The sequence below is a fragment of the Coregonus clupeaformis genome, chromosome 1 (genome assembly GCF_020615455.1).
Source record: "Coregonus clupeaformis isolate EN_2021a chromosome 1, ASM2061545v1, whole genome shotgun sequence".
NCBI lineage: Eukaryota > Metazoa > Chordata > Actinopteri > Salmoniformes > Salmonidae > Coregonus > Coregonus clupeaformis.
Window position 1 is genome coordinate 97,955,215 of NC_059192.1, and position 23,506 is coordinate 97,978,720.

The 23,506-nt window shown below is 43.7% G+C and overlaps 1 pseudogene; it reads left to right on the forward strand.

Moving 5' to 3' along the window:
- LOC123492593 overlaps nucleotides 1-3,754 on the forward strand; it is a 29,172-nt pseudogene extending 25,418 nt beyond the window's left edge.
- The last annotated feature ends 19,752 nt before the right edge of the window (nucleotides 3,755-23,506 follow it).

The following is a 23,506-nucleotide window of genomic DNA, read 5'->3' on the forward strand; positions in this document are numbered from 1 at the left end:
GGACTAAACACCTCCCTCTACAACTGGATCCTAGACTTTCTGACGGGCCGCCCCAGGTGGTAAGGGTAGGTAACAACACATCCGGCCACGCTGATCCTCAACACGGGATTCCTCAGGGGTGCGTGCTCAGTCCCCTCCTGTACTCCCTGTTCACTCATGACTGCATCGCCAGGCACCGACTCCAACACCATCATTAAGTTTGCAGATGACACAACAGTGGTAGGGCCTGATCACCGACAACGATTGAGACAGCCTATAGGGAGGAGGTCAGAGACCTGCCGTGTGGTGCCAGGGGACAGAGGGACAAAACCTCTCCCCTCAATGTGATCAAGACAAAGGAGATGATTGTAGACTACAGGAAAAAGAAGAGGACGAGCACGCTTCATTCTCATCGACGGGGCTGTAGTGGAGCAGGTTGAGAGCTTCGAAGTTCCTTGGTGTCCACATCACCAACAAACTAACATGGTCCAAGCACACCAAGACAGTCACGACAAAACCTATTCCCCTAAGGAGAGAAAAGATTTGGCATGGGTCTCAGATCCTCAGAAGGTTCTACAGCGACCTGGTCTGCCTGGTATGGCATCTGCTCAGCCTCCGACCGCAAGGCACCTCAGAGGGTAGTGCGTACGGCCCAGTACATCCCACTGGGGCCAAGCTTCCTGCCATCCAGGACCCATACCAGGCGAGTGTCGAGGAAGGCCCTAAAAATTGTCAAAATTGTGATTTGAAATGCCTTGTTCAAAGGTCTGGTTTGATTCAGAGTGTAGAGAATTAGAGCTCTTTATACCAAATCATCCAACGGAACACAACCTATGGAATTTATAGTCTTTAACAGAGTGACCTCAACACTATCCCAGTGCCTTTTAACCATACTCCATGTTCAATGTCAGTGCCTGGGAAATGGCAGAAACCCAAACTAGAGGAATGCCTGCCTGAACTGCTCATAAATGTTCAACCTCTATGCCCTCGTCCGGCGTTGAAGGAAGAAACCCATCACTACACCATATTATGACTGATTTAGAGTTGTTCGAGCAGAGTTAATTTAAAAATATGGTTGTAGGGCTGGAAACAAAATGTTTTGGGGGGAGGAGGAGAGGAGTTGAGTCATGCGGTTGTTTGTAGGGAACAACAACTGAACTGGGAGTTTCTGAGAAGAGAAGGAAGAGAGAGGCGTGGAGATAGAAAGGGAGTATGGGGAACATGACGAAGGGGGAGGGCCATCACACAGACACCCTGACAGGAATGAGGCGCTGACATCAGCCTGGGCATCCTTTCATCCTCTCTCTCCTCTTCTCTTCCTCCTCTCCCCTCTCCTCACAGCCGCCTTTCTCAAGCGGTTTGTTTTAACCAGGCCTGTATCCACTTGTCTGAATAGGAGTGCGATCTAGAATCAGGTTGCCCTTTTTTTAGATAATAATGAATAAGAGTGTGACCTAGATCAGCACCTCCTTCTCCCTGAGACGACGCTGGATATGCGCCTGACCTCTAGGGTCTACTTCACCATTAGCCTGGTTAAACCAGACTGAATGCTTGCACTCAATGGGGATCACAGTGTTCAGTATGGTTTATCCAGGCTCACTTCCTACCTCTACAGCTCAACCTGCCTGTGACTAAGCTAGTACGCTGTAAAAGTAACCAGGAAGTGTCTGCCCCCACAGCCTTGTAGCTTTCTTTTCTGTTTTATGATCATCAAATGATGCGAAATGGACTCTAGGAATCTGTAGCGCAATGGTGTTCATAATGGCACTTCCTCAATGGTGTTCAATAATGGCACTTCCTCAATGGTGTTCATAATGGCACTTCCTCAAGCTGTTTGTTTAACGGATCCTCGGCCAAAACCCCTTATTTTACGACTCTACGCACGTCAATTAGAGCCACATTCAGGTTGGCATCACAGAGAAGGACCACAGGATGGAAGAGAGGAGAGGAGGATCATGGAAGGATGAGGGGCGGGGGTTGCTAAGGCGGTCTCAGTCGGTTTCTAGCTGTTCTGATACACAACTCTGGGTCGTTAAACAACACAGTCAATAGGCGGTGATGGCGAACGCTTTTCCAAACAGGATGTGTTTCTGTTTACAGTGAGGATAAAGGATGATGGACTTGGGATTAGTTTCATTCCCTCTCTTATTTTGATGTCAGCTTTGGTCCCTCAGAATAAGGCTTCCACATCATAGAATGTCCAACCTCATGCCTCACCCGACATTGAAGGGGGAAACCCACCACCACCATCAATGTGACTGGGAGAGCGAGGGAGAGAGAGAGAGAGGAGTCCATCACACAGATGCCCCGTCAGGACTGGAGCCGTGACATCAGCCTGGGTTCTCCTTTCATCTCCTCCCCCTCCCTCACCGGCCCCTCCTCCAAGCTGTTTGTTTAACTGAGCGATCCACTAGGGCTTTGGCGGTCATTCCAATTCCCACCCGGCAAAAAAAACATTACGACCTACGCACACAGAGAACGACCACGGGATGGAAGAGAGGAGAGGAGGATGGAGGGATGCGGAGGAGGAGAGGGCGAGGCGGGGCTGCTAAGGCGGTCTCGGTTTCTAGCTATTCTGTTACACACCTCTGGGTCGAAAAACATAGCCGCGGCGGTGATGGTGAACAACTTTTCCAAACAGGATGTTGTTTACAGGCGAGGGGTAAAGGATGAAGAACCTCATTTTACTTTTTTGACATTCCCTCGCTCTTATTTTGATGTCAGCTTTGGTCCCCCCAGGATTCCATATTTTTCTTCATATTTTAGGGAGTTGCACCTACTTTTTAGTGACATTCGGTGCTAGCTAGTAGCACTCAAGTCAGTCAGTAAGTGAGTCCAGCATTGGTCTTGGTGTGGATAGATGACAGTAATTACTCACACATTCACCAGCCCTAATAAGCACCCGTGTTCCTGTTCAAACGTAGAGGGTGCCCTAAGCTGCCCCATTACAACTTTCTCCCACCGCTTGGGTGCAATCGGGAGGAAAATTAAACATTTTGTTTTTTCTTCACACGTCTTTCAGGATGTTTGTGATGATGAGTAGGAAAAGTTTAACCCCAACAGAAGCACGTTATGAATCCAATGTGGAGAGCCAGTTATGAATCCACACAGATGCAAAGTAATATCTAAACACTGCCAACAATACAATGCCGAGGTTATGAAGAACTCCCTAACTCCATTAGTTGCCGACAAACATGGAGGTTGTAGACGTTTTGAATTAGAGCTACAAGAGTAATAGCTTTAAACCTCTGGCTTCGTTTTTCTTTTTTATATGTCAAAATCGACACTACACCAAGGGAAGTACTCCCTGCAGCACAAACCAATCGTCATCACAAGGCTACAGAAAAGCAAGCAAGGCAGATAAGGTGTTCGCCATTGAGTCATCATGTCTACTGGGGTTCCCCCTAGAGGCGACATGTCATCGAAACTAAGGAGGAACGTTCCCCCTCAATTTTATTCATAAAATATACAAGCGATGCGACAAGAGATATTCAATAAGCGCCCCTCAAAAATCTAGTGCATAACACGAGTGTATTGCTCCATACAAGGTATGTAAGTCATAACTATCGGAGCTGTCATCTAGTTTTCTCTCCTATGTTTCCAGGGTGAGCCAGACAAGGAGCTGAACCCCAAGAAGAAGGTGTGGGAGGCGGGTGCAGCGGACCTGGAGACAGACGGCCAGTGTGCTTGGCCACCTACAAGGGAGCCCCCTTCCAGATCGCCCGCAAGGGGAGTGTGCAAAGCCCAGACCATGAGCAACAGCTGCATCAAATAAAGGAAGACGAATGCAGATGACTGGAGCCGTAGAACTAGAATTGCTGGGAATGGGAAAAGTGGGGAAGGACCGTTCCAGCCATTCTATTTCTATAGGTGGAACTAGCGAAGGTCCTTGTTCAGCCTGTGGAACTGATAAAAACTCATCCATTGACGGTGATAGTGATGATGTCGACGGAGGAAAAGGAAATGTTTTTGAAGATGTTCAATAAAAAGGTTATCAGTTGGCCTTAAAATTGTTGCAATTGATTTCTTGTTTGGTTCTTCTTCATAAAGAAGCTGATAGGAGTGTGTTTACATCCTATAAAGCCTTTATAATGCTCTATAGCATTCTTAAATCATCCTGCAAATCACTTTTGTGATTTATTAGTTTGATTAGTACTTTGATTTAGAAAAGTGTCCATTTAATCTATTCTGGTTCGATGAGTCGAAGGACAGAAATTGGGGTGTCATTCTACAAAGCCCACAAAAGACAGATCGATTCTCACAGACGTTACGCGGCAGGCCCTTTTGACAGTGGGCAATGGTAACAGAATGATGCGGAGATGCAAAGTTTGATAACAGAATGACGGTTTGTGCCATCATTCTGTTACCAAACTGCAGTCATCACGTCTCTTTAAGGTTCAGTCATCACCCTCTCTTTAAGGTTCAGTCATTACCCCACTCGTCAAGGCTGTTGCTCGAGCCCAGTTTTTTAGGATTCTACGATCCAGATCAAAAGGATCCTGTGTTGTGTTCAATTCTGTTTCTCCGTCAGATTTGTTCCCTCTTAGCTTTGGACTAAACCAATCTGAACTAAATCTCAGTGGTACCTTTATATGTACAGTCAAGGTCATGTCCCATGATATGACATGCACTTGTATTGGCTGTTTATTTGAAAGTAATCTAATGAGTTAACAGAATCATTTGATTTCTAACTGACCAACACCTGAATCAAGGATCTCTGTAGTATCATCTCTGGCAATCAGAACAATAAGGTCTGGATCAAAGTTCTAGCTCTCTCTCAGCAACACACCAGGAGTGCACTGGGTTCCTCAGCCAGGGCCATACCAGTCTGTCTGGGTCCTGGTTCTAGAATGGTTTGATTCATAATCAGCAGGGTCCAGATTCACAAAACACTTCTTACGCAAGAAACTTTAGAAGCTTCTTTAAGAAAGAAAAAAATAAGTTCATAAAATAGTTAAGTAAGTGCAATTCCTCAACAATATCTTAAGATTTAATGACTTTCACCACAAAAACTTCTCAAATATCTTCTTACAAATCTTTTTAAGATGGTTGTTGCTAGGTTTTTGCTAGGCAACCGTTTTTAGCTAGCTATCTAGCGCGTAGCAATGGCTATCATGTTGGTATATTTCTTACTGAGATTACTGTTCAAAAACATGTTCTTGGGTTTAAAATACATCAATACTTAAAAGTTTGAGTAAATTGAAACATTCTATTGCTTATGAGCTTTTTTCTCTCACTGCCCTGAGTTCAAGACAAGGATTTAGTAATCTTGGAATTAAGAACATTTCGTAATAACTTTATTTTTCAAGAATCTAATTTCTTCTTAACTTTTGCCTAAGGAGAACATAAGAAATAGGGGGTGGGAAAAAATCCAATAACCTTTTTAAGGAATAGCAACTTTGCTTTTAACCTTCTCTCCTTAAGTCTATAGTTAAGGAACAACATGCCAGTTAAGAAGACATTTCTTCTTAAGAAGGTTTTGTGAATCTGGGCCCAGGGCTGATTTATACATCCTTATTGCCGGTCTATTCTCTTGTGTCGATAGTAATCAAGTCCATGTACACCCCTGAACATCTGTAGTTAGACTGAGGAAACCCAGTGTAGCATAGCCTTGTGTTTAATGTCCCATTCACTCTGCCCTCCTTTGAGATCTATCCCATTGGCAGCTTCAATATATTGCTGGGTTGTACTGTTCCATAGTCAATCACACATTTAGGACTTCATTATATATCGTAGTGTCTGTTTAGTGTGTTGACGTATTCGTATATCTGATGTGATGCATATTGTGAAAATAATATATTTAGGCTTGTAAATTACATTGTCCAGTTCGAAGTTCTTGAGGAAACAGTCGAAAGTACTTTTCTAATTGTGATACTAAATGACACGTTGTTGAGGATAAACCTATAGTATATTTCTAAATGGAATGTGTGACTCATGTTACTGGAATGCTTCTGTGTCAGCCTATCCCCAGTCATTTAATTTATTTGGTATATTCCCAGAACAGATTCAACTAATCAAGGGCTTGATAATTAGTTGACCAGTAAAACAGCTGTACTAGAACTGGAAGCTGATCTAGTTGGTGAAAAGACCTTCATTAATAAATAAAAAAAGATCAGAATTGGGCTGGCTGTGTGAACGTAACTGACTAGACCAAAACAGTGGAATGGTACTATTCAAGGAGAACTGACCCCTGCTGAATATCATTTGCTACTATACCACGGTCTCTGTGTTGGCATGATTATCCGTAGAAATATAATATTATCCATAGAAATGGATATGTGATTATCGCTGACAGACAGCTTAACTGAGAGATCTGAATGTTTATTTCAATGTCTATTTTTTTTTAGCACCATGGGGCTCATTTGTGATTGCTGGAGCAAAGCTGGGCGGTAGTTGAGTGGATTGGGGGATGATTGGGGGTTTAGATAGCTGGTTTGGGCACGGGCATGGTTAATGCACATAGTCCGTGATTACTGCCAAGATTAAATATTTGACTTGTCATGCTATTTTCATCTGGTCTGAGTCCTCCCTTATTGGGGTGTATATTATCAAACATTGCAAAACATCTGAATGTCAATAGAAACATAGTTGTTGAAAACAGAACCCTGAAACTGTTGGAGTAATGATTACACCCCTGGGGGGATTACTAGGAAAACTAAACGAACAAATGAGGGAGGGACCTACCTGAATTTGTCTAATAAAACTTGTTTCCATTGCAAAATGTTTTGGATTAATGATTACACCCCTGGTGTTAGTAGTGAGAGTAGGGCCTAAACAGGTAAGCTGAGTGAGGAGGACCTGGGTACATCTGATTAGGGACCAAATGGAAGAAACGGATGGAAACAGAAAGATACTGGACTTACCTGAAGAACATGACCTCATCTCCTTAGGACTGGGCAATTAGACTTGATGAGTGTTAATATGATTGGGGGTAATATTGAGACATGGGATTACATCTCATCAGCTGGAACGATGAAAGTGAGAAATAGAGAATATTTTTTAAGGAGGATATGAATAAAATGGGGAAATTTAGAGTAAAAATCCTCAAGTTGTCAATACTCAAAAATCTCACATCTCACCCACAACCTTACCAAAAGAGATAGGAAAGGGACTTGATATGGTGGTGGGAAAAACCGTTATAGGGTAAAAAGAAGAAGAAGGGGTGAGTATGAGAGTAGGGGGATATTTGAGGAATTTTTATAGTTGAGACACAGATGATATGTTGGGTATTGTGATAAATAAATAAGTGTTTACTGGCAACTAAATCGTCTATTGGCACAACACTAATTGTGTGGAGAAGCGAAAGGAGAGAGATTGTTCCGGTGGCTGATGGTGTTAATGTGGTTTGACATTAAAGCTGAAATAGTTATCCGTCTCCACCTCCAGTCCTGTGCTCCTACAGAAAGTAATAATCCACCTGTACTGGATCAATTACGGTGATGGAGACAGTGAAATTCCTATCTGATTCCTCCTCCACTTACCTCCCTATGCTTTGACGGCTAGGATGACAGCTATGATGACGGAAGTTATGAGGAGATCATGATAGGCTATGAGGACAGGATGATGACAAGGCAAGATGATGGAAGAGGAAAGTGGGGATGACAGATGATGGGAAAGGGGATACGAGTCAGTTGCAAAAGTAAATGCATTAACCAAAATGTTTTAACATTTAACAACCCCTCTGAATGGGAGAGGTGTAGGGCTGCCTGAATCGATGTCACATCATGTGCCGGGGAGCAGTTGTTGTTGGGGGTTGAACTGCCTTTGCTCAAGGGCAGAATGGCAGATATTTCCACCTTTGCCGGTCAGGGATTTAATCAGACATTTTAACGGTTATGGCCAACGAATCCGCTAGGCTACCTGACAACTTCTTAAATATGTCAGCACCTAATATTACACAACCAGTGGAAAAAAGCCAAATCAAAGAAAGAGATGAAGACTTTTTTAGCAGGCCGAGTGACAAATGATGTATAAAATGAGAAGGAATATGTAAAAGGATGATTATCAGTTAGTTGATTGCCTTTTAATATTGGGATTGAGATGTGATGCGAAGAAAATCAAAATGCAAGTGCATGTGTTCCTGATTACTTCAAGACCTGTTGGATAATGTGTCAACATGATGAATGGCTTGTTTTGGGAATTTACAAAAACCTTGGTTTGAAATGATTTATAATCTGTTGATTCATAGTTATCCTTTTGCTTTGTGTTGATGTAGTGAGAAAATAAGTTTTCATGTCAGTATGAGCAGATAACACTGACCTCATCAGAATTAATAGTATGGCACCTATTCCATCATAGTGACTATTTTGACAGAGCCCATGGTAAAAGTAGTGCACTATATAGGAATAGGGTGCCATGGGGGATGCAAACTAATGTATAATCGCTTGTGTTGTATTCTTGTTGCACGCGACATCCACACTAAGTGTACATGCCCGATGGGGACCTAAACGCATGTTTTAAATATGACACCGAAGATTGTGGACAGGGTTAAACAGTGTTTTGAGAGATGTCAAACAGGTTCAATTGAGTTGCCTGGGAGTGCCAGATGGTTGGGGTTTGTACTTTTAGGACTAGTCTGTTGGTTCATTGCGCCAGACAATCTCACATTGAGCCCAGCATAAGTATTTAAAAGCTTCCAAAAAAGAACCATTTTTGCAATGGAATATTTTTAACAGGTAGTGGGACTGGAGGCATAATGATTACTTTAAGCTTGATTTGAACAATGTTAACGATCAACAATACAGGGAGAGGATAAATGCCAACTGAAACTGTCGGGGGAGATTATACTCCTTTTTATCTGTAGTAGAAAAAGTGATAACCTCTTTTCTTTGGCAAATGTAGAAAGATTAGTCATAAAGGTTGGAATAAAATGAGAATTATACCAGTGGTCTACTTTGTGTTAGAAATGCTATAGGCTTTCTGTTGGAGCAAAAGTTAACTTGAGTCAATATCTATCAAACCTGGGAGGGAGTGGGGATGTCTTGGCTATATCTGCACCATGGACGAAGTCGACTATGATTTGGAGGGGCTAATCATCATTTATTATTTAAGATTGTTTGTTTTGATGTAGGATTAAAAGTATTTGGATCAAAGGAAGAATGTGTTTAATTTTTCACATTTTCCACTGTGATCTAGTGGAATCTAGCTTGAAGCTTTTTGTAGAAAATAATAGCAGAATCGTAGGAGATCAGTATTTTTGGGTATTTGCCCCTCTTTAAAATGGAACAAAGGCGAGGAAAACCATGAAAATAATTTGTTTGAAAATTCTCATCAGAACGTAAACTGAACTAATGAATTAACAACAATGGAGGTCTCCAACACTATTGATTCAAAGGCGCCTGAGATGTATAAACAAAGAACATCAAAGCATATACTTGGTGCACTTAGTCTCACTGCTATGAGGCGATAAAATAACAGGGGAAAAGATGGCACATGGATGGGTAAAGAGAGAGGAGAGGGACTGCCTAGATGGCCCAGACCCATTCCTATCCCTAGCCTCCCTTCCATGGCCCAGACCCATTCCTACCCCTAGCCCCTTCCATGGCCCAGACCCATTCTCTATCCCTTTAGCCCCTCTTCCATGCCGAGACCCATTCCATCCCTAGCCCCCTCCATGGCCCAGACCATTCTATATACCCCCTCCATGGCCCAGACCATTCCTATCCCTAGCCCCCTCCATGGCCCAGACCCACATCTCCTAGCCCCTTCCATGGCCCAGACCATTCCCTATCCCTAGCCCTTCATGGCCCAGATCCATTCCTATCCCTAGCCCCCCTCCATGGCCCAGACCCATTCCCTATCCCCAGTGCCCTTCCATGGCCCAGACCCATTCCTATCCCTAGCCCCTTCCACTTGGCAGACCCATTCCTATCCCCTAGCCCCCCTTCATGGCCAGACATTCTATACCTAGAACCAGCAGACATTCTACCCACCTTCATCAGACCCATCCATCCCTAGCCCCCTCCATGGCAGACCCTACTCTATCCCTAGGCCCCCTCATGGCAGGACCCATTCCTATACCTAGGCCCCCTCCCATGGCCCAGACCCATTCCTATCCCTAGGCCCCTCCATGGCCCCCAGACCCATATATATAGCATGGCAGGACCATCTCCTATCGCTAGCCTTCCATGGCCCAGACTCATTTCTATACCTAGACCTTCCATGGCCTCAGACCATTTTCATACTCAGACCCTTCCATGGCCCAGACCACTATACCTAGCCCCTTCCATGGCCCAGACTAATTTCTATACAAAGGATCTATATGTACACTAAAACCACATACTGTCCCACTAAGCTGTAATTAATGTGTTATGTGACAAAACACCACATAAAACTGTCACAAAAAGGAACAATAAAAAGAGACACACAAGTGTGCAAATGAGACAGGGCACTAAGCATCACTGATTGACTGTACATGAAATGGTTAAATGGACATATCCAAATGTCTTCTGCATCTTATCAAGCCAACTAGTACAAACACTATGAAGTAAGCTTCATTAGGGGCGATTACAAATGATTCAAGGCAAGTTACCTCTTGTCAATATTAAATGTAGAAAGAGCGAGAAGGTGAGAGGGGAAATGCATACACAGAAAGAAGTGCATACTGGGAAAAACACACTCTCCATGGAGATATGTTGGCGTGAGCTGAAAGTCAGGTTGCTCTTTGCATGCTCCTCTATGTGGTTTCATGGCTTGCCAATGAACACAGATTACCCCAGCTCCCTCTCTAAGCTAGAAGGAAATCTATTAGCCATATAATGGGTCAACGGGGACTATTAGAAACTCTAGTTACGAACAGCAAGCATTGCTTTCTTTGTCTCGGTGGCCATGTTGATGGTTCTTTTAAGCGCCCTTGCGTGGCAACATTTGGATTTATAGGCTCAAATGTGCTCAACTTGGTCAAGGTTCTATGCGGGACCACACGTCTTTAGACTGAACTTAGACCTGTTTTCCTTTTGAGAAAGATTTATATTGATGTTTCAAAACACTAATAAGCGAATTATTGCACTGATTATTTACAAAATAATGTGTAGCCTTCAGAAAGTATTCATACCCCTTGACCACATTTTGTTCTGTTACAGCCTGAATTTGAAATGGATTTTAAAAAATTGTCACTGCCCTAAACACAATACCCTATGATGTCAAAGTGGAATTATGTTTTTAGATTAATTAATTAAAAATGAAAAGCTGAAATGTCTTGAGTCAATAAGTATTCAACCCCTTTGTTAGGCAAGCCTAAATAAGATCAGGAGTACAAATGTGCTTAACAATTTACATAATAAGTTGCATGGACTCACTGTGTGCAAGAATAGTGTTTAATCTCTGTACCCCATACAATTATATGTAGTCCTGTGTAGCTCAGTTGGTAGAGCATGGCACTTGCAACGCCAGGGTTGTGGGTTCGATTCCCACGGGGGACCAGTCTGCTAAATGACTATAATGTAATGTATCTGTAAGGTCCCTCAGTCGAGCAGTGAATTTCAAACACAGATTCAACCACAAAGAAGGGCATCTATTGGTAGATGGGTTAATAAAAGCAGACATCCCTTTGAGCATGGTGAAATTATTAATTGCACTTTGGATGGTGTATCAATACACCCAGTCACAACAAAGATACAGGCGTCCTTCCTAACTCAGTTGCTGGAGAGGAAGGAAACAGCTCAGGAATTTTCCCATGAGCCCGATGGTGACTTTAAATAGTTTGAGTTTAATGGCTGTGATAGGAGAAAACTGAGGATGGATCAACAACATTGTAGTTACTCCACAATACTAACCTAATTTACAGAATGAAAAGGAAGCCTGTATCTAATTTACAGAATGAAAAGGAAGCCTGTACAGAATAAAAATATTCCAAAATATGCATCCTGTTTGCAACAAGGCACTAAAGTAATACTGCAAAAATATGGCAAAGCAATTATCTTTTTGTTCTGAATACAAAGAATCCAATACAACACATTACTGAGTACCACTCTCCATATTTTCAAGCATAGTGGTGGCTGCATCATGTTATGGGTATGCTTAGAATCGTTAAGCACTGGGGAGTTGTTCAGGATAAAGAATTTATGGAATGGAGAGGAAAACTTGGTTCAGTCTGCTTTCTACCAGACACTGGATTCATCTTTTAGCAGGACAATAACCTAAAACACAAGGCCATATCTACACTGGAGTTGCTTACCAAGAAGACAGTGAATGTTCCTGAGTGGCCAGAGTTACAGTTTTGACTTAAACATCTACTTAAAGCTATGGCAAGACCTGGAAATGGTTGTCTAGCAATGATCAACAACCAATTTGACGGAGCTTGAAGAATTTAGAAAAAAAAATGTTGCACAATCCAGATGTGTAACGCTCTTAGAGACTTACCCAGAAATACTCACAGCTTTAATCGCTGCCAAAAGTGATTCTAACATGTTTTGACTCAGGGTTGTGAATACGTATGTAAATTTGATATATGTATTTCATTTTCAATCAATTTGCAAACATTTTGAAAAACATGTTTTCACAGAAAAATAATGATTTAATCCATTTTGAATTCAGGCTGTAACAACAACTTACATGTGGAATAAGTCAAGGGGTATGAATACTTTCTGAAGGCACTGTAAGTCCACAAAGTAGCAACAACAGATTTATGCAAATTCTGTTGAGCATCTCCCTCATTGCATGTCTTCTGTAGAACACAGAACAAGGTTCTGAAGGTTCTTGTTCTCTCAGTGCTGCTGTGTGATGTGGATTTGGCAAAAACACAGAGAGAACCATTAGAGTCCAGCCAGGCAGCCACCATGTAGTAAAACCATTCCACTGCAAAATTCATAATGACAGACTGAACAACTTTGGACAAGTCTGGAAAACAAGAGAAACGCTGACAATTTCCTTCTGGGCCACACAGCTTGCTACAGAATAATCCACCTAATTGGTTTCTGATTCAGGGGATGGTAGAAAACATGCTCACTGCATAATCCATCAATAGAACAATACTACTGACAATGTCACTATGTCCCCATTGGTTCAGGAAAACAACTGTAGTGAGAGGACCTTGTTGTTCTCTCCACTCTAGACAATATCCAACATCACCATTTGTGAGTGTCCCTCACATCCATTGGATTCACAGAACTACTGAACACAGCCCTTGACTGGACTAATCAAAAATGTTACTTAGAGACAGTGATGATATTTCTGCCAGTGCGATAGTACTACCTGTCTGTCAGTCTGTCAGTCAGTCGGACAGATGGACATTCGTCCTCTGTGGTTGCTGAGCCTTCTGATTAGGCACTAGGGAGGTTGTAGCTATGGCGACCACAGGAGGGCAGAGCCCCACCACTAATAATAAACATTCCTAGACAGACACAGTGGGGAACAGGGTTAGATAGGATTTACACAGGAGAATTCCTCAAAGATAAATGATGTTGCATTCTACTACAGGATGCTACTGCACTTTTACTGTTTGCTGTCTCTATGTCCTATTTCCTTGACTATGATTATTACTATTCATTTCATTTCTGCAGTGCTGTACATATCTGGAATGGAAATGTGTTGGGTGCGAGGGAAGTGAAGAAGAAGAAGAAGAAGAACAGGAAGTGAATATATCCCACTGTATAGTTTGTGTTCATATGTAAAGTCTCTATCTGCACCAATAGGCTAGGTCCCTCTAATCATATAGCTCAAATTTATTTCATGAAATCTTGTGATCTAATACATTTACGGGTGCAAGCAAGCACTTCATGTCTAAGCTTAATGTGATGAAATATTACTTAATGAGCAAAACTCAAATATCATAACAGGAAATGAGGATGTGGTTAGCATAGTTGCTGATTACCGGATGGCCCCGTTTCCAAAACACGAAAAGGGAAGTGGCCGAGTTGTGTTTTGACATGTGCACTGAGACGATCCCCTCACCCTCTCACTAAACATATTCCTCTCAGACGGAGACTGAATGACTGAATCGCACATTTGAAATATGAAATGATTCAACAGGAATAATAGGGGTGACTCTAGCTCACATATTATGGAAATGTCCAATGCTAGCTGCAAAGAAGACCGCAGGGAAGTTGTCTGAAACCTTTGAGAAGTAACACACATACAGGATGATACCAGGGTACTGAATGTCTGCAGTAAAACCATGACAAGCTCAGAGTCCAAACTTTCATGTCTGGTACTTCAGTGAGCGCATTCATTGTCTATCTTTGTAGAAGTGCAGTGTGTGCATTTTAGAAGGGTTGAGTTGGCATATTGTGCTTGTCTGTTTCAGATTCCCATAGAGGCATTAGACATAAAAAGATGAGACCGTAAACTGAGATTAGAATGATTTGTTCCAAGACAGGCTCCACAGATATTCATTCACCCTTACATTTAGAACAATATATAAGCTTGCATGACATTGTTTTAGGTGTTGATTTTGGGTTTTGGTATTAAGTATTTATTTAATATTTTATTAGGATCCCCAATTAGCTGTAAAACCATGTCCAAAGTTTCATGTCTGGTACTTCAGTGAGCTCATTCATCCATCACCAGCCAATGGGGCTTGTGGAGACAACTCATAGGGCTGAGAATATACACACTTCCTGTAAGAGTCTCCAGTGAAACTCAAGTCTCCTCAGTCCTCTCAGACAGTCCATGGCCAAAACATATGCAAAGTAATCGATCAATCAAATGTATTTAATATATTTTTACATCAGCAGTTGTCACAAAGTGCACTACAGAAACCCAGCCTAAAACCCCAGAGAGCAATCGACGCCGAGCAGTGGCTAAGAAAAACTCTAGAAGACAGGAACCTAGGATAAAACCTAGAGAGGAACCAGGCTGCAAGGGGTGAAGTAAGTATCATGACTGGGAAGATACGACGAGCATACTGTATGCCTAGTAAAACGATGAGAATCTCTCTATGACAAAACCATGAGAATCTTTTTATGACAAAACCATGAGTCCAATTCAAGTGACCTATCCTTCAATGAGTAGGTCCTCTTCTATGGCTGGTACCTCAGTATGTCTCACCAGGCAATGGGGCTTGTGGGGAGTCTGGAGAACATTGTTTAGGGTTGAGGAGGAAGACAGACACTAAGGCTACTATAGAGGTCTCCATCGAAACAAAAACTGAACAGTCTTAGAGACAGTCAGACAGCGCTGGAGTGTCTTAATTTTCCTTGACACCTAATGAGTCACTGTCTCAGTCTATGTGGCTTCAGGAACTTTGGTTGGGTGGGGGTGGTTCCCCGGGGAAACTTTGAGGTGAGCACCGTAATTAGAGCCAAACAAGGACACCAGTGTCCTGAGACGCTACAGGTGAAACTCAAGACACTATGGGGAGATGCTGGGATCAAAATAGGGAGCTTTGGAACAGATTAAGGTTTAGATGAAGGACCTGTGGTATGTTTTGGGTTACAGAACACCTCAACGGCCCTCTTGTTAACATCAGTTGGCGCTACCGCTTATTAGCATGCTGCTGGTTAGCGCGATGTATTCCTTGGCTTTGGTGGTGGATGGACGACAGAACAGAAACGTAGTAATTTTCAGACGTCAAATTAATCGGTGAATGGAATATTTGATTTACAGTGCGCGAGGCTGGTTTCGTGCTCTGTGGTTGTGTTTTCTTCCACTGCGTTCTCAAACGATATCAGTTTACATATCTCTAAGCTCCATCAAGGGACTTTTCCCCCCTCAAAGACAACGTCCGACTCAAATGAAAGTCATTGTGAGACAAACATGCATGCAGTCAATTACGATAATGCTGACGGTTGTAAGTGATATTAGTGAACAGCGCCATGTAATCCAGCTTTGTCTTAAATAACATAGGGCATGCTCAATGGAGCAGCTGCTTCAAGTATAAACAAGAGGGAGGGGCATTATTGGTGCCCACAGTCCTGCGTTGCCAGATTGGATATAGTGTGTCTGGCTGTTTGAGTGCCTGTTGATTTGGCTGAGTTGCCTGTGGCATGTAGGGGAAACCCCCTTTATAAGAGGGCAATAACTGCTGATCCAGGTTTTAACATGTTGGGTTGCCAGCGCTTACTCACTCAATAACCCACATGTGCACCCAATCAATCTCTGAAGTAGTGTGGACTTAACCCCTTATGGACCCCAGGCAGAAATACGCTGGAAGGAAGGAATGTTCTCCCTGTGACCACTCACAGCTAAGATTGATTTATCACTTTGATGGAGGAGGAGGTAGAGGAGGAGGAGGAAGAGGAGGAGGGCAGGTAGGGCCAGTCCTCATGATTTACTGCTTTACATTGGTTTTCATTTTTATGCCATGAACACAAGCAGATTGGGCAGGTGCCTCTACCGCTACAGTATAATGATGGAAGATGTCTCCGTTAGGCTATAGCTCACTGCAATGAGTAGTGTCGTTTTCAGTAGACAGTGAAGCATCAAGAAGTTGTGTATGAAAGCAGTAGACAATGGAAATGATGAAGAAGTCACTGACATCATCTGTCTCACAAACGCACACACACAGAGAAATCTAGGTCTGAAATGTAGACCCCAAACACACACCTGAGGTGGAATACTCTGACTCACTCTCCTCTGTCTGTTGTCCTGGTTACACACACACACACAGTCTTGTACAACTAACCTTTTGGGGTTCAAAATCCTATTTTCCCTAACCCTAACTCTAACCCTTACCCTAACCCTAACCTTAACCCCAAAACCTAACCTTAACCCTAAACCTAACTCTAGCTCCTAACCCTAAACCTAACTCTAGCTCCTAACCCTAGCCCTAAACCTAATTCTAACCCTACCACTAATTCTAACCTTAACCTTAAACCCCCTAGAAATAGCATTTGACCTTGTGGGGACTAACAAAATGTCCCCAGTTGGTCAAATGTTTGTTCATTTAATATTCTTGTGGGGCACAAGTATAGTTAAACACATACACACACACACACACACACACACACACACACACAGGTCAGTCAGCAGCAGACAGGGCCAGCAGCAGAGTAAAGCAGCCAGCCACAGTGGGGTCTGATCCCTGATGACATGCCTCTGGAAAAACACACAGACTATGACCAGGCATGGCAGGTCAGTACAGGATGGAAAACTACACTCCCCAAGAGTTTTATCCCATGTCCACTTAGCCACATGGAATCACCATCATCCCTAGCAGTCCCATCATCACTAATACTGACATTAATATGCCAGGGGATTTCCATATTACTGTAAAGTATTCCCCTTTCATACTAAACTGGACAATGTTTCAATGGGCAGAAATATGGAGTCAGTCAGTTCTTCCGTCGATGGAGAAAAACTGTAACAGCAGCCTAAACAACAAGAGAGAACTACCAGAACTGAAACCCTTCAATTTAGGGGTCATCACCACATCAATCGTTATTTACAGACCCCCTGTTTAATCCCCATTTGGTTGACCCAATGTTTAACCCCCATTTGGTTGACCCCCTGTTTGAATCTCTAGTCAGTCAGTCACCATACCGACGCCCTGTCTTCATTGAGAGAGAGAGAGAGAGAGATGCTCAATGTCACGTACAGAGTATACAGCCGTCCTCCCTGGTGATGGTATCTTATCTGTTCTAGGCCTTAGATTAGGTTAGCAGTAAACACAGAATAGAGAGAAAACGTGTAGATAAAGGAAGATTGATCCTCGTAACAAGCAGGACGATGACATGTAAATCATTTCCTCCTGATAAGTGCATGATTTAGCTGTTTTATCTCCATCAGATTGGGGTTATCCGTCCTGAAATCTATATACCATGCATGGGCAGTGTTGCCTGCCTCCCTCAGCTGGTGGGGAGAAGAGAGGAGGGGAAGGGGTATTTCGTGTTTTGTGTGTACTAAGACTGAAGTTTCAGGTCCCTGTTGTTTTGTCTGGACAATGTACTGGAACTGTGAGTTGTCCAGTCACTTTGGGACAAGTTCTGAAACATACAGAAGGTTATGCAAGAGATTATACCAATGATTGATTATACAAGCGGCCCTGTCCAACACGTGAACAAGTGTTTAGGAGTGGGTCAATGAGCAAGGCCAGGCTCCAATGAATATGAGCTGTCCAGTATTCAGAATTCCAGAGCAATAATGAGTCCTTTTTATCCGCTGTAATTCCCTATGAGTCATGTTGTTTTGCAGTATTTGAACAGTTGTCCAACATGGATAGCTACAGTAACACTTGTGTTTTCGAGTAGTGTTCAGTGGTTTCAAATCTTTCCTCGAGGATCCCCCAGGATCTTTGTTTTCTTCTTCTAGTGCATCACTAACACACCTGAGTCAACTAGCCAACGAATCATCGAACCCCGGTCCTGTATGGCTCAGTTGGTAGAGCATGGCGCTTGCTTCGCCAGGATTGTGGGTTCAATTCCCGGGGCCACCAACACGTAAAATGTATACACGCATGACTGTACGTCGCTGTGGATAAAAGCATTTGAATCTAAATGGCATATATAGTATACTAGACTCAGGTGTGCGTTCCTGGATAGAGATGGTGGAAAACATCACTGGGGAAAGAATGTCAGGGCAGTCCATGGTTGTGGAAACACAAAAAGCTTTGCTTTCAAATAACTGCATTCTTCAGGCGCAATATAGACCTGACCTGTCCATTCATTGAATAAGGAGAATAAATCACATGGGAATATAACTCTTTTTTTGTCATAGTGGAAACCCTCAAAGGACGTCCACTGTGAGCGGTCCCGTCGCGCGGAGACGCTTGGATAAACACTGAAGTAACATAGAGGAGGTGTCCAGTTGCAGCCGGGGCTATTGGGAAAGAAAGGAGCACAAAATGCATTGTGAGAAACCATTGTTGTTCCCTCTATTTTCTATTCTGGGGGTAACTCTTCTTACAGACCGGACACAGGCCATCATTTCTCCAACAAACACAAAACAACATCCTCCAGGCCTCCAGACAAAGAGCCAGAGAGGAGACCTGATATAATAATTGGTGCTGGTTGAGTGGTGGATGATGTTTGGCTCGGGAGTAGTCCGTGATCGACGGTGGCCTGGGGAAAAGTCTGGACTCAGCGGGGCCTCTAATTGGCTGAAAGGGGCCTGTGGCCAATCACGTCAGTTGATGGTCAACGAGGTCATGACATGAAGGACAAACCATGAAAGTAAAGGTGAGAGAGGTCAACTACGACTATTGTCATCACCCAGATTACTATAGGCTAGTATCCCAGCAACCCAACTCATCCAAGGCAGAATTGGATGAATAGACTGGCTGGGACTTAGCCTGAAACTGAGCATATCAGTTTTCATTCTAGAATTCGACTGACCATCCTCACTATTTGAATCATTGACAAGGAGGGATAAAATAAAGTGCTACCACCAACAACTTACATCTGTGCTCTGTGGGCCTATTTGAGTTTTGTGCCAAAAAACTGTTACATCTATGTGGCGCTCTCTTGTTCTAAAAACAAGCCCCAAGAGAAGTGCAAAAAGCACTGCGTTTTTATTGGGCCTCAGCAAATTGAGCAGCATGTCGAGAACACTTAAGAGTGCACGACAATGAAAATTCCCCCTCTGAATCAGGACTTAGTCAGAGTTCAGTGCCACGCCACCCACCAAGAGTAAGAAATCCGAATCAAACTGCCATTCAGTGTGGAGCCCTCTGAAACCTCTAAACCCTGTAGACATTATCATTATGGGTTTATTTCATTTGAAGAGGCAACCGCCTCTCCACCATACAACATTGGCGAGTGGGTTATGAACTGAGGCCTACTGTAGGGGGAAAACAAGAGAGGAGGAGAGAAGAAAAAATGTCATTCTTAATGTAATAATACAAGTCTCTCTCTGATTATAGGCCTTTGAGAGGCCTAGTTAGCGAAGCAGAGAGGGAGCTCCTGGCTTATATCTTTGGCCACATGAAACAGGAGTTGTGCCGGAGGCCTACGCTTTGTTTCGGTTTCATTCTCCTGGCATTCATTTTCTGTGGCCTTAATGAGTTTCTGTTATTCCTTAATGAGTTTCTGTGGAAGCGACTAGCACAGAAACATTTTGCTGTTGTTGTTCATTTATCTTATGAACAATACATGTGAAAAGGAGTTGTTTTGTTTTGAGTTGTATTTTGTCGTCACTACAGACAATAACCTAGCCTCCTTAGAGGAGAGAAGAAGAGGTCATTTAAGCAATAAGGCCCGAGGGAGTGTGGTATACGGCTAAGGGCTGTTCTTAGGCACGACGCAACGAGGAGTGCCTGGATACAGCCCTTAGCCGTGGTATATTGGCTGTATACCACAAACCCTGAGGTGCCTTATTGCTATTATAAACTGGTTACCAATGTAATTAGAGCAGTAAAATTAAATGGTTTGTCATACCCGTGGTATATGTTTGGATATACCATGGCTGTCAGCTAATCAGCATTTAGGGCTCGAACCCTAGTTATTGTTTATAAACCACCCAGTTTATAAACAGTAACTAGATCATGGCACATTGACTTGGATTGGGAATCCCATTCTAGTAATTCTATTTCTATGGGTATAATATTGAATATCTCAATTTAATCAAGCCACTATTGAAATACAAGCCTTGACACTCTTGGCAAAGAGTGCGATCCTGTAAACTGGTTTGGTTTCGAGTTGCACACTTCTTCAATAAAAAGCTGTTATTTGTCACTGTCTGTGACTGCTATCCGAAAAGAGTATGCTTTGAAGGTCACATGTTTGTTACTTGGACACTGGAGAGTGTGACTTCGTTAGCCTGGTCCTCATAACACGCACCATCAGCCCTCTGTAAGCCTCCGATTTCTTAACCCTCCCCCCACCCTGAAAATGTCTTCACTCGCCGGTTTGTTTTACAGCTGTTGTTCCAATCTCCATGGATACTCTCACACCGAGCCACCATCATTTATCTGGTAACAAGTGTTTTGCCATATCCTTGAAAAAATTGGAGTCTTAGGGGAGTACTAGTGCTAATTTCTCATGACAGTGTAGAATCTGTTTTTTTATATAGAGGATCGTTTTACCTGCCAATGACTACATCATACCACCCATGACGGAACACAGACCTACTCTCTCTTTCTCTCTCTCTTTCCCTCTCTCTCTCTCTCTCTCTGATCTGGGTAAACAGATGGTGTCATTTCTGGTGCTGCTGTGCTGTTGGGATGTGATCATACACCTAGACCTGGGCAAAAAGTGTCAGAGGGCTGATATAGGATCAGTTTTGCCTTCAGATCATGATGAATGACATTAAATGGACGGGGGGGGGACCTGTTCCTAGACCAGCAATCCTGCATTGACACTCTGAATACAGGATCTGCTATTCTTTGAAGTGAGACTGATATCAGTGTAGCCGAGGTGTATTTCAACTAGACTTTAGACTGAGGGATGACCACCTAGCGTGCTGGAGTTATGATGGGCCAGGTGTAAATAAAGGATACATTTCCAATATCCATGTTAGCATGCCCAATACATTGCTTCATTCGCAGTAGTATGCCAGTGTGGACATTGGAACTGAGCCTTCGGCAGCCAGCACGTCTTGAAGTTCCAAATGCATTCAATAAGGGTCAGATATCAGGCAATTCTGAAATAAGTAAATCCAAGTGAAACTGGAGGTTAACGATGCTGAATTTCAACATAATACAATCGTACATGGCCATTGATGGCAGTCAAGTCAGAAAACATTCAGCATCCATCCCCTTAGCGAAGAACGTAGGTTTAAACTAATCAAAATAATTCCACTTGATATGAGTATCTCTCCAGAAACATGATAAAGCAGATGTTTCAGAGGCTCCAGGAACAAGGGATAAAGGAGGGAAAGAGAGAAGGAAGGATTAAATATATACTTCTAGTAGAAGACAGATGTTCATAAAATCAAGTCATACATTCAGAATCATTTCCTGGGCATATGTTTCTCCATTCATTAATGTGCTATTTCTAATCTAAGATCAATATCATCTCGAAGGTCATAAAAGAGTGTGGTGTGTGTGTTTGTGTGTGTGTGTGTGTGTGTGTGTGTTTGTGTGTATGGTGTGTGCAAGGATAAGTCTTCCTCAAGGGATATCACTGTACTGCATGGTTTAATCTAACTTTTCTTGAGCTGATGCCCAGAGAAAGCTCTCTGAAAAAGAATGATGAATTAACTCCCCCAAAATAGGAGGGAGAGAATGTTTTAATCAACTCCTCAGCAAAGCTTTCCAGAACTTGAACCATTAATTCTAGCCAGCGATACATCACTCCCTGGGTGTATCGCAAATGCACCCTATTCCCCATATAGTGCACCACTTTCGACAACAGCCCTATGGGTCCGGTCAAAAGTAGTGCACTTTATAGGGAATAGGGTACCATTTGAGATGCAGGCCGCGGAACGGAGATGGTGCCATTGGTTACAGTTAATCACAGAGAAGTGAGGCGGGACGTCACCTTGAGCGCCGGTGAGGGAAAGAAACCAGCACGCCACCGATGAGTGATGGGATGGTACACACACACACACACACACACACTGGTGCTAAAGGAGAGAGCGAAAAGTCCAATGTAAAGCTATCCTGTGGCAGCTGCCCTGCCTGTGTGTGATCTGGCCGTTGAAGTGGGAGGGAGGGGAGAGGAGAGGAGAGGAGGGTGGAGAGGAGGAGGGGAGGAGAGGAGGCGGGGAGCGGCCCTTTTCAACAGCCAGAGAGAGGAAGGATGTCTCCTGTCTTGATGAAACTCTGGCGTCTCTTTGTTGTTTGTGAAAACAAAACACAGAAAAAGGGGAAGAGGACAGAGGGAGGGAAAGAGAGAGGAAGAACAAAAGGACGTTTGAGCGTCTGCTCTCTGGCAGAGACATGATGTCACCACGAGGTCCCTGGCGTGAGGGCCGGTGGGGTGAGGGGTGTAGGTAACTGGGTGGGGCTCTCCCAGTCCCTCCTACCCTCTAGTGTCTCTCTGTGAGGGAGGAGAGGGGCGGCGGTGGGGTGAGGGGTGTAGGTAACTGGGTGGGGCTCTCCCAGTCCCTCCCTACCTCTCTAGTGTCTCTCTGTGAGGGGAGGAGAGGGGCGGCCGGTGGGGGTGAGGGGTGTAGGTAACTGGGTGGGGGCTCTCCCAGTCCCTCCCCTACCTCTCTAGTGTCTCTCTGTGAGGGAGGAGAGGGGCGGCCGGTGGGGGTGAAGGGGTGTAGGTAACTGGGTGGGGCTCTCCCAGTCCCTCCCTACCTCTCTAGTGTCTCTGAGGGTTTTTCTGAATGAACAGCAGGAGAATAATAACACCAGGGGCTCACATCTCCACTTCCACACGGCCCTCATTTGAAACAGTGAGATTTCCAGGTCGCCCATTCATCCCGCTTAGTTCCCACTGAGTATGGAGGGGGTGGGGGTGAAAGAGAGGGGTGGTGGTGGTGTGTGTGTGTCTGTGGTGTTATGCAAGGGGTAGGGGGTTGGGGAATAGCCTGGTAAATGATAGCTCCCATGGGGTGGGGGGAGGAGGGGGGCGGATGGTAACAGGAGAGGAGGGTGAAAGGAGAAGATCCCGTTCTCTTCACGTGCGGTGGGGTCACGGTTGGCCTCGCTCACTTACATCACCCCGTTCCCATGAAGTGACATAGTGAACGAGTGATTCCTAGAAATAGACGGCACTTCCAGTGACAGGTGCAGGTTAAAATCAGTAAACAGGGCAGATACAGG